A 23,169-nucleotide genomic window follows, 5' to 3' on the forward strand; every position below is an offset into this window, starting at 1 on the left:
GGATTTGAATTATTATAAACTGATTTTTTATATACTTACAAAAAGGACACATTTCGTATTGTGTTGGTATTTATTGATGGGTGGAAGTTGATGACACTAAAGGTGTCTGGCCTCAGAGTAGACACAACAGCAAGTAGAAACAGCACTGTCAGGAATTTCGCATCTTAAATTTAGGGGGTATTCATTCCCTGGTCACAACTGTCGATCTGTCCCGACAGCCGTGACCCTGGCCCGTTATTGTTTTGCTGGACACTGGGCTGTCCAACGCGTGTCAGCGTAAACAGCCGCGAATTGTCGAGATTCGGTCGTGAGCGCGACAATTCACGGCCATAATCGACTAAACGGGCCGACAGCTTTCAAAGGGGTGCCCGTTCGGTCGATCTACCTCTTCAATGCTGTCAAGCAAGATAGCACTGAATAGGCGCCCTACGCTATTTCCCCGTCGGAAATAGCGGCGGGGATTCAATACCCCCCCTTAGAAAGAAAGGGGGCTCAGTCTAGTAAGTAAAAATTGTCATAAATACATTTCTCGTTTCCCTTGAAGCAATGTCGAGTTTGAGTATTGCGGCCAGTGCTACCGACCAGGCACGCCGGGGGTTCAAGAAGGGGGAGGGGCAGTATATTTTCTCAGTCCTGGGCCCCACAATTTCTGACAGCAGCCTTGATTAGGGGCATAGTTTATGGCAAGAAGTGTCCATAAGATTATGATAGAAAATAAATAAACAACATTGGTCATATGCACCCACTCAAGTACAGTATGTGTCATTTAATGTATATGAGGATGGAGGCGCAGATAGCTTCTCTGCCTGAGGTCATGTAGTTAATAAATTACCATGTTTGTTTTGCTGAAATTGTTAGACATGATAGGTTTGTTTCCAAAGGAGCTTGGCAGAGCTACACAATTATAATGTCAAATTCTTCAAATAATAATCCCAGCTTTGATGACTTGCTAGTTGGATAAACTCAGATAAGAATCTAAAATATGAATTATTGGCCAGCAGACAAACATACATTATATCGAGACGAACAAACATTTTCTAATCTCTCTCTCTAAAATTTCCAAAATAAAATGTTCCTAAATATGTAAATGATAACCTTTCTAAACCTGGTTTAGACATTTAAATTTAATTGATAAACGTTTCGATTATTTGGGGTTTATTTACTAAAATAGGAGATCTATTGAAGATGGGATTTTGCTATGGACAACCAATGAGAATCTACTTATTTATGTAGCACCTTCTATCAGACAATAGAAAGAATCTGATTGGTTGTCCATAGCAACATCCTATCTTTAATAGAACTCCCATCTTAGTAAATAAACCCTTTTGTATGAACCGTGAATTATCTTTGAATGGTATATTCTGCAAGTTACTTACTATGGGGCAGATGTTTTAAGTCTAAATAATAATAAATACGAGGGTGATAAAGAGTGACAAACATCCAGCCAATCGGCCCCATAACTGCCATTTTTTTCAAATAGCATCTAAAACATGACAGTTGCAAGCTGGTTGGCTGGAAGTTTATCACTCTTTATCCCCCTCGAGTTTATCTATTTTTAAAGGCCCCCATACACACTGCGATGTGAGGAGTGCACATCGCACGGGCATCGCATGGCACAGTACAAAAATTAAGTGCTGCACACAGGGTCGGTGCAAGGCTTCTCAGCACCCTAGGCAAAACTTCAAGCTACCCCCCCCCTCATTTTTTTGACCCCGCCCCCCCCCGGAAGGTGGCCAAGTCCCCTGCTTTTCCTCTGCACTCTCCCCTTTGCCACCCACAATAGAGTACAAGGAGGAGGGGGCAGCAATGTAGGAAGTATGACTCAAGGGAAAGTATGGAGATGAGGTCTTAGAAGTTCCACAGCAGCCACCTGCATTAAGTACAACATGGATCCTCATAGACATCCTTAATTTTTAGATTTGCAGACTTGGTGGTGCCCCCCAGATCCTGGCACCATAGGCAGCTGCCTAAAGCTGCCTAGTGGTAGAGCCGGCCCTGTGGTAGAGCCGGCCCTGGCTGCACATACTTTTTGTACTGCCCAAGGATCGCATCGCACCGCACGCAAATCGCATGCAAATCGCATGCAAAACGCATGCGTTGCGATGCGATCCAGTTGATAATGCAGCGTGTATGGGGCCTGAAGGCTTAATACATCTGCCCCTATATTTGTTGGTTACATATTACACACATTGTGGTTGATGCTAAGACTGACGCATTTGGGTCCAGATGCACAAACATAAGATTCATTTGTGAAATAATTGTAATTTTATACACATGCTAAGCTGCCTAAAGTGCGAAGTGGGTGCAGTAGCATTTGTGTCCGCTTTACGCCCCGTGCACACTAGATGAGTTTTTCAAATATTTAATTGTCTGTTCATGTAGATCAATGTTGACTATACAGTTATCTATGCATGTGACGTCATTGACTGATACTGGTCGTTATTGATATCGGTCAGTGTGTATGCACTATATTGTTCTCCCGAGGCACCACCGACATAGATTACAATATCGGCGGTAATGCTGACCACCTAGTGTTTACAAGGTATATCAGTACACATCTCATACACTTACTCTACATACATTTACATTCTAAACATTTGTTTTGATAGTTAGAAACACATTAGCTATTAGGTTTGATTAAAATAATGAGAAAAAATTACATTTTACAAAATAATATGATAACAAATTCATACAATCATACACTTTATTAAGAGCAGTGATTCACAAACTTTTTTTGAATAATGGCACCCTACAGTATCCAAATTGTTTTCATGGCACCCAAAAGTTTTTTATTGAGAAAGTTAGAAAAAAAATTCAATTAAGCAAATTGTGTCAATATGTCATTCTTTGGTTTAATAATGTGGTGCGGGACAGGATTTGCCTCTGTTTGTCCACATAGTTTATAATTATCAGCCCACGCACTGATTTTGCCTATAACATTGACCATAAATATTTTGAATAAGTCCTGGACCAAGAACCTGAGACACCCCTGCAAGTTCCCCAAGGCACCCCAGGGTAGTATGACACACAATTTGGGAACCGTTGTGTTAGAGCAATTATAAAAACACTCTCACCTGTGAATCAGTAAATGTGTCCATGGAAAATGCCCTGACTGCATAGTTGCTGACTGGAACGCTGCTCCCCAGGCTTGGCAGTCCTGGCAGCTTGACACAGATAAGTGGGTGGTGTTGGTGTAGTGGTGCCACCAATGCATCATCATGATTACAACAGCAATAGTGGTGGGGCAGCTGTGGGAGGGACAATTTCATCTACACCCGGGAGCAGGCAAGTACAGTATGCCTGACTGTCCCTGGGTGACATGGGCTTAAAAAGCTGCTTAATAATTAGTAAGTTATTGCATACAATAGTTTTGAAGTTGTTACACAAACAAAAACAATACAGAAGGACACGTGTTAGGAAAGCAACATTGTAACTCCACCTTAAGAAAGGCACAAAGGGCAGGGTATTATTTTTGTTTTCTTAGAATTTTCAAAGTGTGAATTTGCAATGGGCCATAGCAACAAACCATTCAAGTTAAACAATGAATACATATTTGTTTGGTTGCTAAAGCACAATTGAGATATATATAGACAGTGGTCGAAGTGGCCCAGTATGCGGCGGTATGGCATACCGGCACTTCTTCCACTCTCCCAGAATGATGTCAGTTCTTCTGGTCCTCTTAGTGCTGCCATTTATGAGTAGCCCACAACCTTCATTATTTATTCAGGACACTGCGGACGCTGCTCGCTAGTGTATACGGCTCACAGGCATCCGCAATGTCCGCTCAGGTGCTCGTCTCACACCCGCTGATCCCGCAGAGCGTCCCCACTGAATGACTCCCGCCCCGCACTGTGCAGCCGGCCCACAACACCGGGCAGAGCACCTCATCCGGCCTGGCTACCTCCGGCTTCCGTACTGCCAAGTACCTGCTGGAGGGATGGCGGCAGGGTGCGGACTCATCCTGGTACCAAGCGGCCACAGACCAATGCAGCTCAGAGATGCTGCGGGGGAGAGCAAACAGCTGGCGGCGGAGTGCAAGGCCTGGTCTAGGTGCAGCCACGTAGATGCCACCAAGCAGCTGGGCCAGAGGGTGCTGGACACCCACTACTGGCAGTCTGCGCTGGACCAGGAGATTGGGGACCTGGCAGCCGAGACATAGCTGCTGGGGGAGAAGCGGTGCCTGGAGCAGAGCCTGGAGGCCACCGAGATCCTGCTCAGCATCGCTAGCGATAACCTGCAGTGCTGGGAGTGGAGGGTGGCCGGGGAGCTGGTGCGGGATGGGCCAGAGGATAGGCTGCTTAAGGTACTGCCTGTGTCTGTGTGTACATGTATGTTTCATCCATACTACATATGTGTCTGTGTACATATGTCATCCGTAGTACATGTATGTCACCTGTACTACATACGTGTCTATGTACATGTGTCGTCTGTAGTACATGTGTGTCATCTGTAGTACATACGTTTCTATGTACATGTGTCATCCGTAGTACATACGTGTCTGTACATATGTCATCCGTAGTACATTTTAATGTCCCTGATTTACTGTCCCTGCATCCCGCCCTCACCCCATCGTCTCTGTCCCTGCGTCACCCCGTCATCTCTGTCCCTGCATCACCCCATCGACTCTGTCCCTGCGTCACCCCATCGTCTCTGTTCCTGCGTCACCCTGCCATGTGGCATAGGGCCTTATTCTGGTTCACTCCTTCTGGCAAATTCTTTCTTAGATGGACAAAACCATGTGTACTGCTGGGGGGCAGATGTAAAATGTGCAGAGAGAATTAGATTTGGGTGAGTAATTTTGTTTCTGTGCAGGGAATATACTGACTGCTTTATTTTTACACTGCAATATAGATTTCACTTTGAAGTAAAACCTCTCCCAAGTCTAATTCTCTCTGCACAAGTAACATGTACCCCACCTGCAGTCACATGGTTTTGTCCATCTAATAAGGAATTTGCCAGAAGGAGTGAACCAAAATAACCCACATAATGTGAATTTTGGCTCAATCATTGTGGCATAACTTGAAATTTGGCACAATCCAGGTGGTTTAATGTGAATTTTGGCTCAATCCGGGTGGCATAACGTGATTTGTTGCTCAATCCGGGTGACATAACGTGAATTTTGGCTCAATCAATGTGACATAATGTGAATTTTGACTCTATCCGCATGGCATAACATGAATTTTGGCTCAATCCGAGTACCATGATGTGATTTTTGGCTCAATCCGGTGGCATGATGTGAATTTTGGCTCATTTCATGTGGCATAAAATACATTTTTGGCTCAAACCATGTGGCATAATGTGAATTTTGGCTCTTTCAGTTTGGCATAACATGAATTTTGGCTCAAACCGGGTGGTATAATGTTTAAGGGGCAAGTATAGGGGGGTCTACTATTGTGTTGCATAATGTGTGTAAGGAGTATATGGATTGGTACACTACACTCATGGACATGCCCCCTTTTGAGTGGCCACGCCAACTTTTTCTGGAGCGCGCGTGCCTTCGGCGTGCAAATAACTACAGTCTTCACTTTTCCATACCCCCACTTCAAAATTTCCACTGTATATAGATAAAAATATATATGTATACATATATACTGTACATATATACAAAAGGCAAATAGAAAATAGCTCAGCGTAATACAATCACAAAGTAACAAGCTTTAAAATTTGTTTTGTGAAGGTGACCAGCTAATAGAAGTTGCGGCAGTCCCCAAGCCTTCCGGATGAGGACAATTTCATATTCATCTTGTCAAAAGATAAATTTGATAGATGCTCTGTCTCTACCAACTTCTCTCCTTAGCCTCTCTCTGAACCCAATTACACTAACTAAATGAATGTACTCTAATATGACAGAGTCTTCTTGTTGATTAAAGACTTACAGACTTTTTGCAGATGGCACACCTATAATTCACTGTAAAGATGTTTTTTTTTCTCCCTAAAATATCTTCCCCCACCCTTTCCCTTTCACTTTCTAGATCAGACTGAACTGGGTTTAACTAGGCCTGAATAATTTAAAGCAGTCATTACATTCAATGTTTTTCCTTACTGTCAACTGTAAAATCCATACAGTAGCTTGAGGAAATCCAGCCTAATTTGAATTGATAATAGGGAATGTAGAAAAAGTCATCTATTTCCAAGAGATCTGCGAGCAGATGCATGCTAAATCTTGTATAATGAAAGAATATGCCGATGTCAATTATGTAACTGAATGACTTTACAGTGGTTTTAGGCAATGGGTTAGCATTCTGCCTGATATTATCGCATAAAAAACACCCATCAAAATTTCTCATAAATATGGAAAGGGAAGTAAGATTACATTATAAATTTGAATGTTATGAATGTGTATGAATGCAGAGAGCCTGCCTCATAACTGAATAGTAAAAGGACCATATTTCAAAATTTACATACAGTTATTACAAGGAGTGTATAAGTAAAACACATTTTTTCCCCCAACTGGGTTTTTATTTAGAAAACATGAGACCTGAATGCAGACCTCGGATTAATCTTGCAAATTTCTCGACACAGATCAAATTCCATCTGTTTGGATATTTCGCACTTTCAGGGCAATCATAGTAAAGGAGACGTGAAGGACACATTGCAATGAAATAAAGTCAGATTCTGTGGTTCTGTGCAGAAAGGTGACGGGTTCCGATACTGTCCCGGATTAGATCATTTTCTAGAAAAATTGCAGCTGCAGACTGTGGGAGGAGATATGTAAATAGCTGAGGACAGTTGTGACTGCAGACTGTGGGAGGAGATATGTAAATAGCTGATGACAGTTGTGACTGCAGACTGTGGGAGGGTATTATGTAAATAACTGGTGACAGTTGTGACTGCAGACTGTGGAAGGGTATTATGTAAATAACTGATGACAGTTGCTGCTGCAGACTGTGGGAGGGTATTATGTAAATAACTGATGACAGTTGCTGCTGCAGACTTTGGGAGGGTATTATATAAATAACTGGTGACAGTTGCTGCTGCAGACTGTGGGAGGGTATTATGTAAATAACTGGTGACAGTTGCTGCTACCGACTGTGGGAGGGTATTATGTAAATAACTGGTGACAGTTGCTGCTGCAGACTGTGGAAGGGTATTATGTAAATAACTGGTGACATTTGCTGCAGCAGACTGTGGGAGGGTATTATGTAAATAACTGGTGACAGTTGCTGCTGCAGACTGTGGGAGGGTATTATGTAAATAACTGGTGACAGTTGCTGCTGCAGACTGTGGGAGGGTATTATGTAAATAACTGGTGACAGTTGCTGCAGCAGACTGTGGGAGGGTATTATGTAAATAACTGGTGACAGTTGCTGCTGCAGACTGTGGGAGGGGATATGTAAATAGCTGATGACAGTTGTGACTGCAGACTGTGGGAGGGTATTATGTAAATAACTGGTGACAGTTGCTGCTGCAGACTGTGGGAGGGGATATGTAAATAGCTGATAACAGTTGTGACTGCAGACTGTGGGAGGGTATTATGTAAATAACTGGTGACAGTTGCTGCTGCAGACTGTGGGAGGGTATTATGTAAATAACTGGTGACAGTTGCTGCTGCAGACTGTGGGAGGGTATTATGTAAATAACTGGTGACAGTTGCTGCTGCAGACTGTGGGAGGGTATTATGTAAATAACTGGTGACAGTTGCTGCTGCAGACTGTGGGAGGGTATTATGTAAATAACTGGTGACAGTTGCTGCTACCGACTGTGGGAGGGTATTATGTAAATAACTGGTGACAGTTGCTGCTGCAGACTGTGGGAGGGTATTATGTAAATAACTGGTGACAGTTGCTGCTGCAGACTATGGGAGGGTATTATGTAAATAACTGGTGACAGTTGCGACTGCAGACTGGGAGTGTTACCAGGTTAATACAGATGTTTATGGGCCAACAGGAGCCTGGGGGTGGAGCTTTGCAGTAGTTCTGGGGGTATAGCTCAGCTCAGTGTCCAGGCCTTTTGCAAAATGTAAATCATAGATTGTGGGAAACAATCTGGTTTTCCCCTCATCAATGGCAAAATTATTCAACATTGGTCAAAGAGCATTGATAAGATTGAATCATCGATGGTCGATGGACATCCCTAATATAGAGTCATATAAACAAGTCATGCACCTGGAGTCTTACCTTTGAATTTGGTAAACAATATTTACTCAGGCATTTTATGTTATTTCAACAGAAAAGTCTTGTGCAATAAAACACTGTTAAGAGACAGCATGTAGTGATGAACTATTTCACTATATATCAACAGAAAGACCCTCTCAAAACTAGAGTTCAAGCAGGGCCTGCATGCCCAGTGAAGCCTGGACTTTTTGTGAGTAAACATTGCCACCCTTAGTCCTGCTCACACTAAAATAAACAGTACACAATTGTAGCTTTAAAATAGGAAGGACATCGAAAGCTGCAAATATTTTTTTTATTGCCATTTGCACAATTACGTAGTTCTTTAATTTCTAGAGATACTGTACATGTGTGTATATGTCTCATGTCTGATTAAGTGCCTTACATTATCATTCTTATGGGAAATAACAGCATAGCTTTATCCATCCAGAAATTTACAGCTTCAATGTAGGTACATCCAAACATTACTATTCTTTAAACAAAGCTATTTAAATCCATATGCAGAGAGAATTCTGTGTAACTTCCTATGGATTGTCACTTCCCATCTGCTCCTCATCAAGATTATTACTACTGTTCTAAGAATATGCTAAATTGTTTGAGTGTTGGGGCAAGCACAAGAGCCAATTTGCATGACAAGTGCTCATTTAGACTTTATTCACACTTTCTTTCTTGATAAAATTGCACACAATTACAATAAGCGGAAACACAAAATAGCAAATAAATGCAGTACTGTAACTTCAGTGAATAGGTGGACACATGATATTGACCAGGATTTAATTATTTATTACCAGTTATTTATATAGCGCACACATATTCCGCCGCGCCTTACAGAGAATATTTGAACATTCGCATCGGTCCCTTCCCCAGTAAAGCTTACAATCTATATTTCCTACCACGTGTGTACACACACAGACATTCTAGGGTTAATTTTTTGGGAGCCATTAACCTACAAATACATTTTTTGGATTGTGGGAGGAAACCGGAGTACCCGGAGGAAACCCATACAAGCATGGAGAGCATATAAAACTCTTCACAGTGACTGTAGGGCTATGGTGGGAGTTGAACCCATGACCCCAGTGTTGTGAGACAGCAATGCTAACCATTACACTGTCCGTGCTGCCCACAATAATACACTACTCATACACGGATGGTGTAATGGTTAGCATTACTGCCTCACAGCGCTGAGGTCATGGGTTTGATCCCCACCATGGCTCTAACTGTGCAGACTTTGTATATTCTCCCCGTGCTTGCGTGGGTTTACTCCGGGTACTCCGGTTTCCTCCCACAATCCAAAAATATACAGATAGGTTAATTGGCTTCCAACAAAATTAACCCTAGAACAGGGGTTCCCAATCTTTTTTGATTCACGGCACCCTAGAGTATCAAAAACATTTTCACGGCACCCCTAGGCCAAATTTTTATTTATTAGATTGTGTTTATATGTGATTCTTAGGGTCAGTTATTTGGTTAAGACAGGATTTGCTTCTGTTTATACACATTTTATGATTGGCAGCCACCAGCACTTGTTTTGCTCATAAATAATTAGCCATTAATAATTTGAATTGGTCCTGGATCACCAACCCAGGGCACCCCTGCATGTGTCCTGAGGCACCCCAGGGAGCCACGGCACACAGTTTGGGAACCACTGCCCTAGAATGTATTTGTGTGCGTGTACATGTGGTAGGAAATATAGATTGTAAGCTCCACTGGGGCAGGGACTGATGTGAATGTTCAAATATAGAGAATATTTAAAGCGCTGCGGAATATGTATGCGCTCTATAAGAAACTGTTAAGAAATAATAATAAATAAATATTACTTCTTATCTGACTTTCTCTGCATTTTACACACCTGCTGTGAAACATGGTTTTGTCCATTAGAGAAAAAATGTACTTTGCTATCCAGACTGAATCAGTGGCGTGCGGCGGGGTGAGGCAGAGCCTTTCCTGTCATACTCGCGTATATGCCGGAGTTTTGAATTTTTTAAAATATGTCAAAAATACAAATAAATTATAAAAAAATACTTATTTTTATTATTCTAATAATTTTTATAGTCAAAACTCTGGAGTAAAAAGTCTATGGCAGGTGAGTTATTGCCTCACCTGGCTACCTTTTATGCACATCTCTTATCAAAACTCAGCGAATCTCCAGCAGTGTATACTGCTGCACATGCGTATAATGCTGACATGTACCCCAGGGCTCATATATTGTGTGCATATCTGGCTCTGGTACTTGCCAGGGACTCTTGAGCCATTTACCTCACCCCACGTCCCTGGACTGAATAAGGCCCACAGTTACACACAGATGTACAAATGCACAAATAATAGATACATAGATAATAGTTGAACAAAAGACGTTAGTCCATCGTTCAACTATAAACAGTAATAGTAAAATCGATATAATAAGTTAAAGAGAATGTGTGCGTTTTCGCATTGCAGAGACACGGTGGCACTCCGAGCCGCCAAATTCGGCACCAAGGTACCTCTGGATCTGGTGGTGTGCACCTCAAAGCAGTTTTTGTGAAGGTTCAATTTGCCTTGATTGATGATCTGGAAAAAATATTGACGATCTGGGAAACAGATGATGAAGAAACAACAGTCCACCTGATTTAATTGTTGTCATTGAGTATGAATGCAAACACATTCTAACATTATGGTGAAGGCTTTAAACAATTAGGAATATTTGGGGATATACATATACCACACATCACACACATGTACACATTGTACACACACACACACAAAACACACACACACACACACACACACACACACACACACACACACAGTACTCCACTTATGCACACACTACACACAGATATATATATATATATATATATATATATATATATATACGTAGTGCACCTCACACACTTACACATTGGACAGATACACACAACACAACACACACATACATAACACACTACTCACAGTACAACACACACCCAGATTCACTACAACACGCACCCAAAAATAGTACAACACACACAAACACACACAGAACACACACACACTTAAACAGTGCACAGATACACAAACACTCAACACACACACTTAGACATTGCACAGATACATACGGCACACCACACACACATACATACAAAGCACACCTCACACCTTGGACAGATACACACAACACAACACACACATACATAACACACTACTCACAGTACAACACACACCCAGATTCACTACAACACGCACCCAAAAATAGTACAACACACACAAACACACACAGAACACACACACACTTAAACAGTGCACAGATACACAAACACTCAACACACACACTTAGACATTGCACAGATACATACGGCACACCACACATACATACAAAGCGCACCTCACACCTTGGACAGATACACACAACACAACACATACTGTACATAACATACCACACACAGTACAACACACACCCACATACACACAAAAACAGTACAACGCGCACAAACGCACAGAACACACAAAAAAGAAATGCATCATAGTTGCTACATCCCAGGATTGGATGTGGAATTCATCAACAACCACAAGTTAACAAGTCAGGAGCGGTGTGTTTCAAACAAAGTAGCAATGCAAACACAATCTAACATCATGGTGGAGGTTTTAACAAATTACAATCTTGGGCCTTTGGCGCACCATAAGACAAAATTTTACAGCAATTTTGTAAATGAAAAAAAACAACAAGGTTTTGCCGGCAACACCGGGGTGGTCAGCTAGTTTACTATATATTAAAATTCAATAGAGGCCCAGCTGAAGTATCATTCTATCTATAATGATCATGGGTTATAAGCTAGATTCCTGACCCAGTGACTGAAACTGGTCTACTTTTATATATTGTGTTTGGTGGTTATATCCTTGGATATGATTTTTTCAACAAAATTTGTCTAACCCTATCTTAATATATGGGGGAAATTTACTAAGACTGGAGTTCTGTTTCACATGGGATGTTGCTATGGGCAACCAATCAGAATCTACTTCTTATTTATTTAGCACTATCTAGAAGATAAAAGATAATCTGATTGGTTGCCCATAGCAACATCCCATCTTAAATAGAACTTTCATCTTAGTTAATTTTCCCCATCAACTGAATCTGCAATCACAACATTTTCTGGCAGGATGTTCCATATCTTCAAGGTGCAATATGCGCTAGGTGCATTTTGTACTAGATGGCATTGCAACTAGTACAAATTGCATGTGATATGCTACAACAGTGTACAATTTGAACTAGATGTGTTCTAGTACAAAATTACTTGCTGCACATGCTTTTTTGGCTTGCGATATGAACTGCATGGGTGTGCACATTGTACCGCAAGCCGGAATAAACATGGTGCGATGTGAAGTTTATGCGGTGCATTTTTAACTAAAAAGTTCAAAACCCTTCAGAGAATTGCACCGTGTGTGTGCACCATTAGGGCCCTAACTGTAAAGAATCCTTTCCTTTGCAGGGTATAAAAACCTCCTCTTCTCTAACTTTCAGGGATGCCATCTTGTTCTGTGCGTAGTCCTCATAGTGACCAGATCACCTCACAGTTCTCTGTATTGACCCCTGAAATATTTGTATATGTTAATCATCATCTCACTCTCTTTTTTTCCCCAATGTAAACATACCTAACATGGCTAACCTTTCTTTGTAGCTCATTGACTCTAAACCCTTAATCAATTTAGTTGGACTTCACTGAACCCACTCCAGTTGCAATATATATATATATATATATATATATATATATATATAGTCCAAAGAGAGGCCGGCACTCAGGTCTTAAAGGTAGATGCCCGTGGGTACTTGCTCCGGTGCCCTCTTAGCCAGAGGGGAAGGGTCCTCAGGGTATGTATAGCATGAAAAAATCAGCGGCACTCAGAGACTGAAGAATCAGGTGAATGAATCTGGAATATTTATTCCATGTGCAGAATTTATTCCTTCTGCACATGGAATAAATATTCCAGATTCATTCACCTGATTCTTCAGTCTCCGAGTGCCGCTGATTTTTTCATGCTATATATATATATATATATATATATATATATATATATATATATATATATATATATTACCAAGTATGGATCACACTCTCCTCCAACTAGGTATCAACTGTGCCGGGGTGCCAGCTCAGGTGCTTCCAGATAAATCCAGATACCAGTATAGCATTTGAGAAAAAATGAAGACACTCACCGGGCTTCATGCATGGATAAATATTTTTTCTTTTAATCCATCTTCAGCAGTTCACAAACATAAAGTGCAATGTGCATGACAGTGGGCCATGGGCCAACGTTTCGGTCTGCCCCCAGACCTTTGTCAAGGCCCCCACTATCTCCTCCTAAAGTGCATAAACCCCAATGTGCCAGCAAAGCATAAGTACCATTCAGGAGCTCAAAGCCACACCCCCGTGGAGTTGGCTATAATATTCGGACTGGGACTCCAAACAGCATCAGTTATCCTATATGTGTACATATAAAACATTAACATATTGATTCCTACCATATCCGCAATTTGCGGGCTGCCCAGTGTTCTCTCACCTGCCACGCCGCGGCCGCCATTCCCAGCACTAACAGCCCGGCGTGCGGGTCAACTCCCGGAAGTGCGTCATCACCTCGACGCACCACTTCCGGTTTGGTGGAACGCAAAGCCAGGAAGCTTGCGTTCCACTGCGCTTCTCATGTCCTGCTATAAGCAGGTTACTAAGACATCGTTTTACGGCAGGATGCGGCCCTTTCATCTACATATACACATCCAGTTCGTATGACTGGTCATCACAGTTGTAGTTATATATTATTTACATGCGGTCCCTATATACAGAAATCCTCCAAGTCTGGGTCATGTGACACAGAGCTCCCCAATGTACCACTGCCCACCTAGCACAACGCCACCTAGTGTACAAATGTCATAAAAAGACAAAAAAGACAAAAAAAAGTTATATACAATATCAAGACACATATATACTAACAAAAAATATACTACACATACATTTATTACATCAAGAAGAAACTGTTATTTACTGGTTGCTCAGACCATCCTGCATTTTAAAACTAGACTAAAGGAAAACAGAGAAAGAATTATTTTCGTTAAGGCCCCTTGGGGACACAGTGTCCAATTCATGGATCCACTTAACTTCCTTTTTTAAAAGGATTAAACCTCTGTTTCCTCCTCTCAGCAACGGCGGCACCCAACCAATTATCATACAACTCAGTGCAGAAATCTGATGTTTGCATTTCAAAAAATGCGCCGCCATTGGTTTATCTGTGGTATTGTGGGCATAGGCAAGCCGGATAGATGACCGGTGTTGATTCATGCGTTCGCGGAAAGTTTGCACCGTCTTCCCCACATAAAACAGCCCACATGGGCACCGTAAAAAGTACACCGCATGGTCTAGTGTACATGTCAGATAATGGCGGATCATAACCTTACGGCCTGTGTGGGGGTGGTGAAATGACGGGCCACTGATCATCCCTCGACACGTCGTGCAGTTTGCACACTTGTAACAGCCAGACTTAGTCACCAACCATCTCTTATCCATAGTCGGACTTGGGGTGACATCAGGTCTCAGCAGGATATCCTTTAAATTCTGTCCACGTCGTGCTGCGATCAGTGGTGGTTGTCTGGTTATGGTGTTAAACACAGGATCTGCGCCCAGAACTCGCCAGTTGTTTTTAATGGATTTTTCCATCTGCTTAAATTTGGTGTCACATTTCATCACCACTGTCATGCGTTGTGAACTGCTCTTTTTGTGTGGCGTGGGTGAGGTAAAGATCTGTCTCGCTCTTTTTAGTCATACGAACTGGATGTGTATATGGAGATTAAAGGGCCGCATCCCGCCGTAAAATGATGTCTTAGTAACCTGCTTATAGCAGGACATGAGAAGCGCAGTGGAACGCAAGCTTCCTGGCTTTGTGTTCCACCAAACCGGAAGTGATGCGTCGAGGTGATGACGCACTTCCGGGAGCTGACCCGCACGCCGGGCTGTTAGTGCTGGGAATGGCGGCCGCGGCGTGGCAGGCGAGAGAACACTGGGCAGCCCGCAAATTGCGGATATGGTAGGAATCAATATGTTAATGTTTTATATGTACACATATAGGATAACTGATGCTGTTTGGAGTCCCAGTCCGAATATTATAGCCAACTCCACGGGGGTGTGGCTTTGAGCTCCTGAATGGTACTTATGCTTTGCTGGCACATTGGGGTTTATGCACTTTAGGAGGAGATAGTGGGGGCCTTGACAAAGGTCTGGGGGCAGACCGAAACGTTGGCCCATGGCCCACTGTCATGCACATTGCACTTTGTTTGTGAACTGCTGAAGATGAATTAAAAGAGAAAATATTCTAAAAAATGCTATACTGGTATGTGGATTTATCTGGAAGCACCTGAGCTGGCACCCCGGCAGTTGATACCTAGTTGGAGGAGAGTGTGATCCATACTTGGGAATATTTTTGGAAGTTAACAGACTTTCTGGATACGCACCCCCATTTCCTAAATGATATTAGGTGATTCATCAGTTGTGTGAAATGTGATTATGTTGTTATACAATTTGAGAGCTTTATAACTTGTTGATATTTCCTGCTTAAGTGTATACCCTGTTGTTTATGTAGGTGTGTCATTTTTTCTGGAAGATAGGTTATAAGTGTTGCTGAGTTTATCGCTGTGTGCCTGCCGAAATTGTGCACTGTGATAGGGGATATGTCGCAAGCTTTACATTTTTTTGATGAGACCTCTTTAAGTGAGGCAGAAAATGTGCATGTCAGCCTCACTGATGATGAGGTAGACAAGGTGTTATTCAATCAAATAGATTTTGACGAGCTGTCAGCAGAAACCCCTGGTGATCTATTCTTTAAAATTAACCGTCTGAAAAGACGGGAGGTTGATTTAACCCTACCTGGGCAATTTTTGAGTGAGTACTATAGAAAGAAGAGAATTCCCAGGGGTTTCAGGGTTAATAATATACCCACCATAGGGCGCAAGAATTCAGCATTCTGCATCAAATGGTGCGGGGTGCTGAATAAATGTTCATCTGATTTAATGGTTTTAGTAATAGAGGAGGTTGGCAATGAATTGAAAAAAACTAAAGTGGATATTGTAGAATTTGAGAAAACTTATAACCCCACACTAAGCAAGGACAAATCCGGTGATTGGCTTAAAAAGCTCCAGGAACAAATTGATAAGTACCGTGTAGACTTATTAGCATTTAAAAGAAAGAAGTGGGACACGGTAGAAACCGACTATCTAAAACATTCAGTACACCGCTGGCTCAGTGGTGACGCTGCAGAATTCTTTGGTCCCCGTGAAATTGAATCCTCTCCTGAGTCTGACTCCTCAGCCGGTTTACCACCATCCGGTCCCTCTACGTCCGTATCTTTTTTAGGGAGAGATCCCAGACCAAGACGAGCAAAAAACCGCGGAGCAGGAGATTACACCCGAGGAGGGGTAGATACAAGAGGAGGTCGATGGGGGAGGTACAGGAGAAATTAATTTTTAATCTTTCTGATCATATGCTGTCTAAACCGGAAGAGTCCTTGCTAACGAAGGGTTTAAGTTTTGTACCCACCTGTATGTTCAATTAATTTGAATGGTCTGTCAACCATTACAAAATGGGGCGCAAATTACGCCTCAAGGAATTTTTTGCAAACAAGATTGAACAGCCATTTAATACTCCAATCATATCAGCCAGACCCAGTGCTTTTGACCCACCCTCGATTAATCCAAGTTTAAAAACATATATGAGGATGGTGGATAGGGAGGTGAAGGGGAACAAAACATCAGAATTGAGAGTGTTTGACAACCTTACGAAGGTGAAGCGGAGGGCACTTAATGACCTTAAAAACAATAGGTCCCTTGTAATTAGGAATGCAGATAAGGGGGGCGCAGTGGTCCTGCAAAACTTCACTGACTATGACCGTGAGGTCAGAAGGCAGTTGGGTGATGCAGGTACCTATCGTCTGATCCCCTCTAACCCCATGACTTAAATTAAAAAACAAATTGATGTTACTCTAAAACATGCTGTAAGCATGGGGTGGATTGACAGCACTGTGTTTAAATTGCTGCAAGTAGAACATCCAAAATGCCCTATATTTTATACCCTGCCCAAGATCCATAAGTCGCTTGAGGCTCCTCCAGGAAGACCAATTATATCTGCATGTGGCTCACTACTACAGCCTTTAGTTGAGTTTGTGGACCGCTACTTGCAGCCATGCATGAAGGCCGGTGTTAGTTATATCAAGGATACTGGTAACTTCCTGGAGGGCCTCAGCGACTTATGTGATTTATGTGATTTACCTGAAGACTGCATTCTGGCGTCTCTTGATGTGTCTTCACTCTACACGGTAATCCCGCTCGAAGGGGGGATCCAGGTGGTCCGTGAAGCCCTCTGTAAGGGACCTTACGAGGGACCCCCGATTGAATTCATCTGTCAGCTGATTGAACTGGTTCTGACTAAAAACCACTTTCTATACCATGGCGGGTACTATATGCAAATCTCGGGTACCGCCATGGGTTCTAATTTGGTGCCAGGGTTCGCCAATTTGTACATGGCGGCCTATGAGACAGTGCACATCCTCGGCAGGTACAGTGCGAACATCCTGCATTACAAACGATTCATTGATGACTTGTTTTTAGTGTGGAGGGGTACTACAGACTCCTTCTTCCTGATGGTCCAAGAGCTAAATACATTGGACTGCCCTATCCGGTTTACGGCAGTGGCAGATCGTGACCGAATGAATTTCCTGGATGTAACAATAATGAGGAATGGCACCCGTTTGGAGCACACATTGTTTCGTACATACACTCTTGTGAGCATCCAGCCACTATCCGGATAAATTTAAATCGAAATGGCCTATATCTCAGCTACTGAGAGTTTTCAGGAACAATTCAGTACCAGAAATAGCGGAACAACAAATACGCGAATGCTGTGAGAGGTTTCGGGCATGAGGCTACCGGGAGAGAGACATTAAATTAAGTCTAAAAAGAGCGAGACAGATCTTTACCTCACCCACGCCACACAAAAAGAGCAGTTCACAACGCATGACAGTGGTGATGAAATGTGACACCAAATTTAAGCAGATGGAAAGATCCATTAAAAACAACTGGCGAGTTCTGGGCGCAGATCCTGTGTTTAACACCATAACCAGACAACCACCACTGATCGCAGCACGACGTGGACAGAATTTAAAGGATATCCTGCTGAGACCTGATGTCACCCCAAGTCCGACTATGGATAAGAGATGGTTGGTGACTAAGTCTGGCTGTTACAAGTGTGCAAACTGCACGACGTGTCGAGGGATGATCAGTGGCCCGTCATTTCACCACCCCCACACAGGCCGTAAGGTTATGATCCGCCATTATCTGACATGTACACTAGACCATGCGGTGTACTTTTTACGGTGCCCATGTGGGCTGTTTTATGTGGGGAAGACGGTGCAAACTTTCCGCGAACGCATGAATCAACACCGGTCATCTATCCGGCTTGCCTATGCCCACAATACCACAGATAAACCAGTGGCGGCACATTTTTTGAAATGCAAACATCAGATTTCTGCGCTGAGTTGTATGATAATTGATTGGGTGCCGCCGTTGCTGAGAGGAGGAAACAGAGGTTTAATCCTTTTAAAAAAGGAAGTTAAGTGGATCCATGAATTGGACACTGTGTCCCCAAGGGGCCTTAACGAAAATAATTCTTTCTCTGTTTTCCTTTAGTCTAGTTTTAAAATGCAGGATGGTCTGAGCAACCAGTAAATAACAGTTTCTTCTTGATGTAATAAATGTATGTGTAGTATATTTTTTGTTAGTATATATGTGTCTTGATATTGTATATAACTTTTTTTTGTCTTTTTTGTCTTTTTATGACATTTGTACACTAGGTGGCGTTGTGCTAGGTGGGCAGTGGTACATTGGGGAGCTCTGTGTCACATGACCCAGACTTGGAGGATTTCTGTATATAGGGACCGCATGTAAATAATATATAACTACCACTGGGATGACCAGTCATACGAACTGGATGTGTATATGTAGATGAAAGGGCCGCATCCCGCCGTAAAACGATGTCTTAGTAACCTGCTTATAGCAGGACATGAGAAGCGCAGTGGAACGCAAGCTTCCTGGCTTTGCGTTCCACCAAACCGGAAGTGATGCGTCGAGGTGATGACGCACTTCCGGGAGTTGACCCGCACGCCGGGCTGTTAGTGCTGGAAATGGCAGCCGCTGCGTGGCAGGCGAGAGATCACTAGGCAGCCCGCAAATTGTGGATATGGTAGGAATCAATATGTTAATGTTTTATATGTACACATATAGGATAACTGATGCTGTTTGGAGTCCCAGTCCGAATATTATAGCCAACTCCAAGGGGGTGTGGCTTTGAGCTCCTGAATGGTACTTATGCTTTGCTGGCACATTGGGGTTTATGCACTTTAGGAGGAGATAGTGGGGGCCTTGACAAAGGTCTGGGGGCAGACCGAAACGTTGGCCCATGGCCCACTGTCATGCACATTGCACTTTATGTTTGTGAACTGCTGAAGATGAATTAAAAGAGAAAATATTCTAAAAAATGCTATACTGGTATCTGGATTTATCTGGAAGCACCTGAGCTGGCACCCCGGCAGTTGATACCTAGTTGGAGGAGAGTGTGATCCATACTTGGGAATATTTTTGGAAGTTAACAGACTTTCTGGATACGCACCCCCATTTCCTAAATGATATTAGGTGATTCATCAGTTGTGTGAAATGTGATTATGTTGTTATACAATTTGAAAGCTTTATAACTTGTTGATATTTCCTGCTTGAGTGAGTGTCCTCATTTTTTCTCAAATGCTATATATATATATATATATATATATATATATATATATATATATATATATATATATATATATATATATATATTTAGCTTTGCCTAGAATTGGACCTCATTTTCCATTTTGCTGCCAAGTCCTCCAGTTTAATTACATCTCATTGTAGAGTGGCGACATCCTGGTCTGATTTATGACCTTACATAGTTGCTTAATAGACCATATCTGATTTAATTAATAAATATGTTAAAGAGAAGTAGCTGCAGCATAGAACCCTGAGGTACAACACTTAATACTAAAACCTCAATTAAGAAGGATCTGTTAACCACAACTCTCTGTTCCTGGTGTCCCACATCTAATGGATCAACCTCTTGTATGGCACTGTATCCAAGGCCTTAGCAAACTCTAAATAGACCACATCTACTGAATTGCCTTGTCCTAGGTTCCCACTAACTTCTTCATAGAAACTAATTAAGTTTGATTGACATGATCTATCCCTCACAATACTATGCTGGTTTCCACTAATAATCTTATTGCATGCTAAGTATGCTGGAATGAAATCCCTTAGTATACCCTCCAATAACATTCCGCCTATTGATATAAGACTCACAGGTCTGTAGTTTCTTGGATGACTCTTGATTTGAAAAAGCCGCCCAGAGAGCGTCAAAATACATTTTTAGAGGAGTCCTGTGGATACAACACCAGGTTACTGGTGCCCTCACCCACAGCAGTTAAACCCCGATCCACAGCGGCAGCCATCACCATATCACTGCCACCGCCGCAAACGGAGTGTTGGATAGTCTGCACACTCAACTTCTCCCCTCGGCTTGTGCTGTAATAGAGTGGCAGATACACACACTACTTACAGCTGACAGTGGAGAGACGTCAGCCGACAGCAGGACCCGATCAGCTGATTATCGGAGGTGCTCACTTGAGAGGAACGGGACGGAATACAGGGACACTGGTGTTACTCAAACACTGCCTGCCTACATCTTGAACTGTGTAAGTTCACTAGTGCAGGAGCACACAGTACAGAAAATACCAATAACCGCTAAGAACTGGTACCTTCACTACCAATGGAGGTAATATGACAGCTTTGCTACCGATACAATTTGCATGGTTCTCTCATTAATAAGAGACATCTATTATTTATATGGCTGATGCTAAGTAATATATCTGAGTTATTTATGCAAATAACAGATTACGATATCCCTCAAAGGACTGATACTATCATCTGATTTACTGAATGTCCAAGCAACATCTGCATCAACTGATAACAATTTTATTATATGTATTGTTTTGTCTGTTTGTGATTTTATACATTTTAATATAGTGTGTACCTTTGAGTGCCCCACGCCTTTTATTCTTTGTTTCCCGGATGTGTTTTATTTCCCTTTTTAAATATTGGCACTACTTCTGCTATTTGTCAGTTCCTTGGTACCAATCCAGATGAAATTGAATGTACAAAAATTAAATATAATGGCCTAGCTATTTCTGAGCTCAGTTCCTTTAGAAACCTCTAGTCCTGTTGATTTATTTATTGGAATATTGGGAAGTCACAAACTTCCTATTTAGTAAAATGTGTATTAAGTAGCTGGGCATTATCACATATATTCCCATTAATAATTTTCCCCATCAGATTCTCTCTAGTAAACATTGACAAAAAGAAGGCGCTTAATTACGATGGTCTATGTACACTAGCAATACAACTTTGTTGCTAGCAGTAGTTTTTTTTCTGTGCAATAAGATTCAAATTTTGTGTGAACAAGTCATCCAGGACCCAAGAGGGGCTATTTGGCACAACTTGAGGTACAGTGCATGAGGACAAATTTGTAGAAACATGTAGTTTTTTCAATATCATCCAGCTGTCTGCACTATCGACTTCACTTGGGAATGGCACAGCAGGCCACATATTCCTGGAAACTTGCACACTCTTAATGAGGTCTTGGAGACTCATTTGAGATTTTAGAGTCTCCTGGACGTTATGGTAAAAGTATGGTCTACATTTGGTGGATTTCATCTCTTGATGAAAATGCACATTGTGTAGAATCTAAGCCCTCTCTCTAGCAAATGTTCAATCCCACAAGTGTGGTTCATTACGGAGAACCTCCACTGGCCCCAACTCACATTGGGCTTGGCATGCACAGTTTCTTTTTCCCATCATAAGATTGGATTTTGAACCCTCGGCAGGCCTTGAGGCAGAGATACAAGAGTATAACATGTTGGCAAAGAAGTTGATGCATCATGTCACTAAATAGTAAATACTGTGTAGCTGTTAAGGAGTTGACGTCTTGTTAGCAGAAAGCGAATGAATGCTTTAATAGAAGGACAAAACAAAATACATCAAAATACATTATTTGGCCTTTTTTCACTAGCTGGCACCACCAATGTACTTCTACCTTCAGGCTCCTACTTTTGGTTTCCTTCTCACTTTTTTTTAAAGACAGCTTAGACACAGAATGACATCTTATCTGTCAGGATGACATACGGGAAGCTCTTTTTGCTGCAGCTCAGCAAAGAGTAATTCAATATTCTAATGGAATTTCAAGAGCTCTTCAGTAAGCAGAGAACATCTCTATTAGCTCGTACACGCTAAAGCATCAAGTGCACGGGAATCATCAAAATATTATTTCTAAAATGTTTAAAGACTTTATTTTAGGATTTCAGGGGATTACTGTACATGGATGGTTTATTGAGATAGGTTACAGCAGTTTGTATTCTGGAGCGAAGACAGACAATCAAAATATATTGTCACGAACTTGCTCAAAGTATGGTAACCCAATGCAATCAATCAAATGTTTGCTTTCATTTTCTAAACTATACTAAAATATTTTAATGAATGTGATTGGCTATTATGCATTAGCATTTTAGTTCATAACCAGTCTTCATAAGCATGTTTTAAGGACAGGGACTATGTAAGGGTCACTCTCCAGCACTGTCCCTATTTATATTCATGTACAGTAACATTGAGTAGCACTTGTTGCAGTCTGATTGCAGACTGATTGCAGAAAGCAGTGGAAATCTCCAACTAAATAAATAAATAACTGTGGACACTGGAAGACTGTGGTAAATGTGGCTTTAAGAACTGTGGACACTGAAGACACGGAAATGCTGTGGTAACTGTGGCTTTAGGGACTGTGGATGCTGAAGACTTGATAACTGTGGACACTGGAAGACTGTGGTAACTGTGGCTTTAAGAAATGTGGATGCTGAAGACTTGATAACTGTGGACACGGGAAGACTGTGGTTACTGTGGCTGAAGACACGGAAATACTGTGGTAACTGTGGCTTTAGG

This window comes from Crinia signifera, chromosome 6 (assembly GCF_055691185.1).
Source record: "Crinia signifera chromosome 6, ASM5569118v1, whole genome shotgun sequence".
In the NCBI taxonomy this organism is placed as follows: domain Eukaryota; kingdom Metazoa; phylum Chordata; class Amphibia; order Anura; family Myobatrachidae; genus Crinia; species Crinia signifera.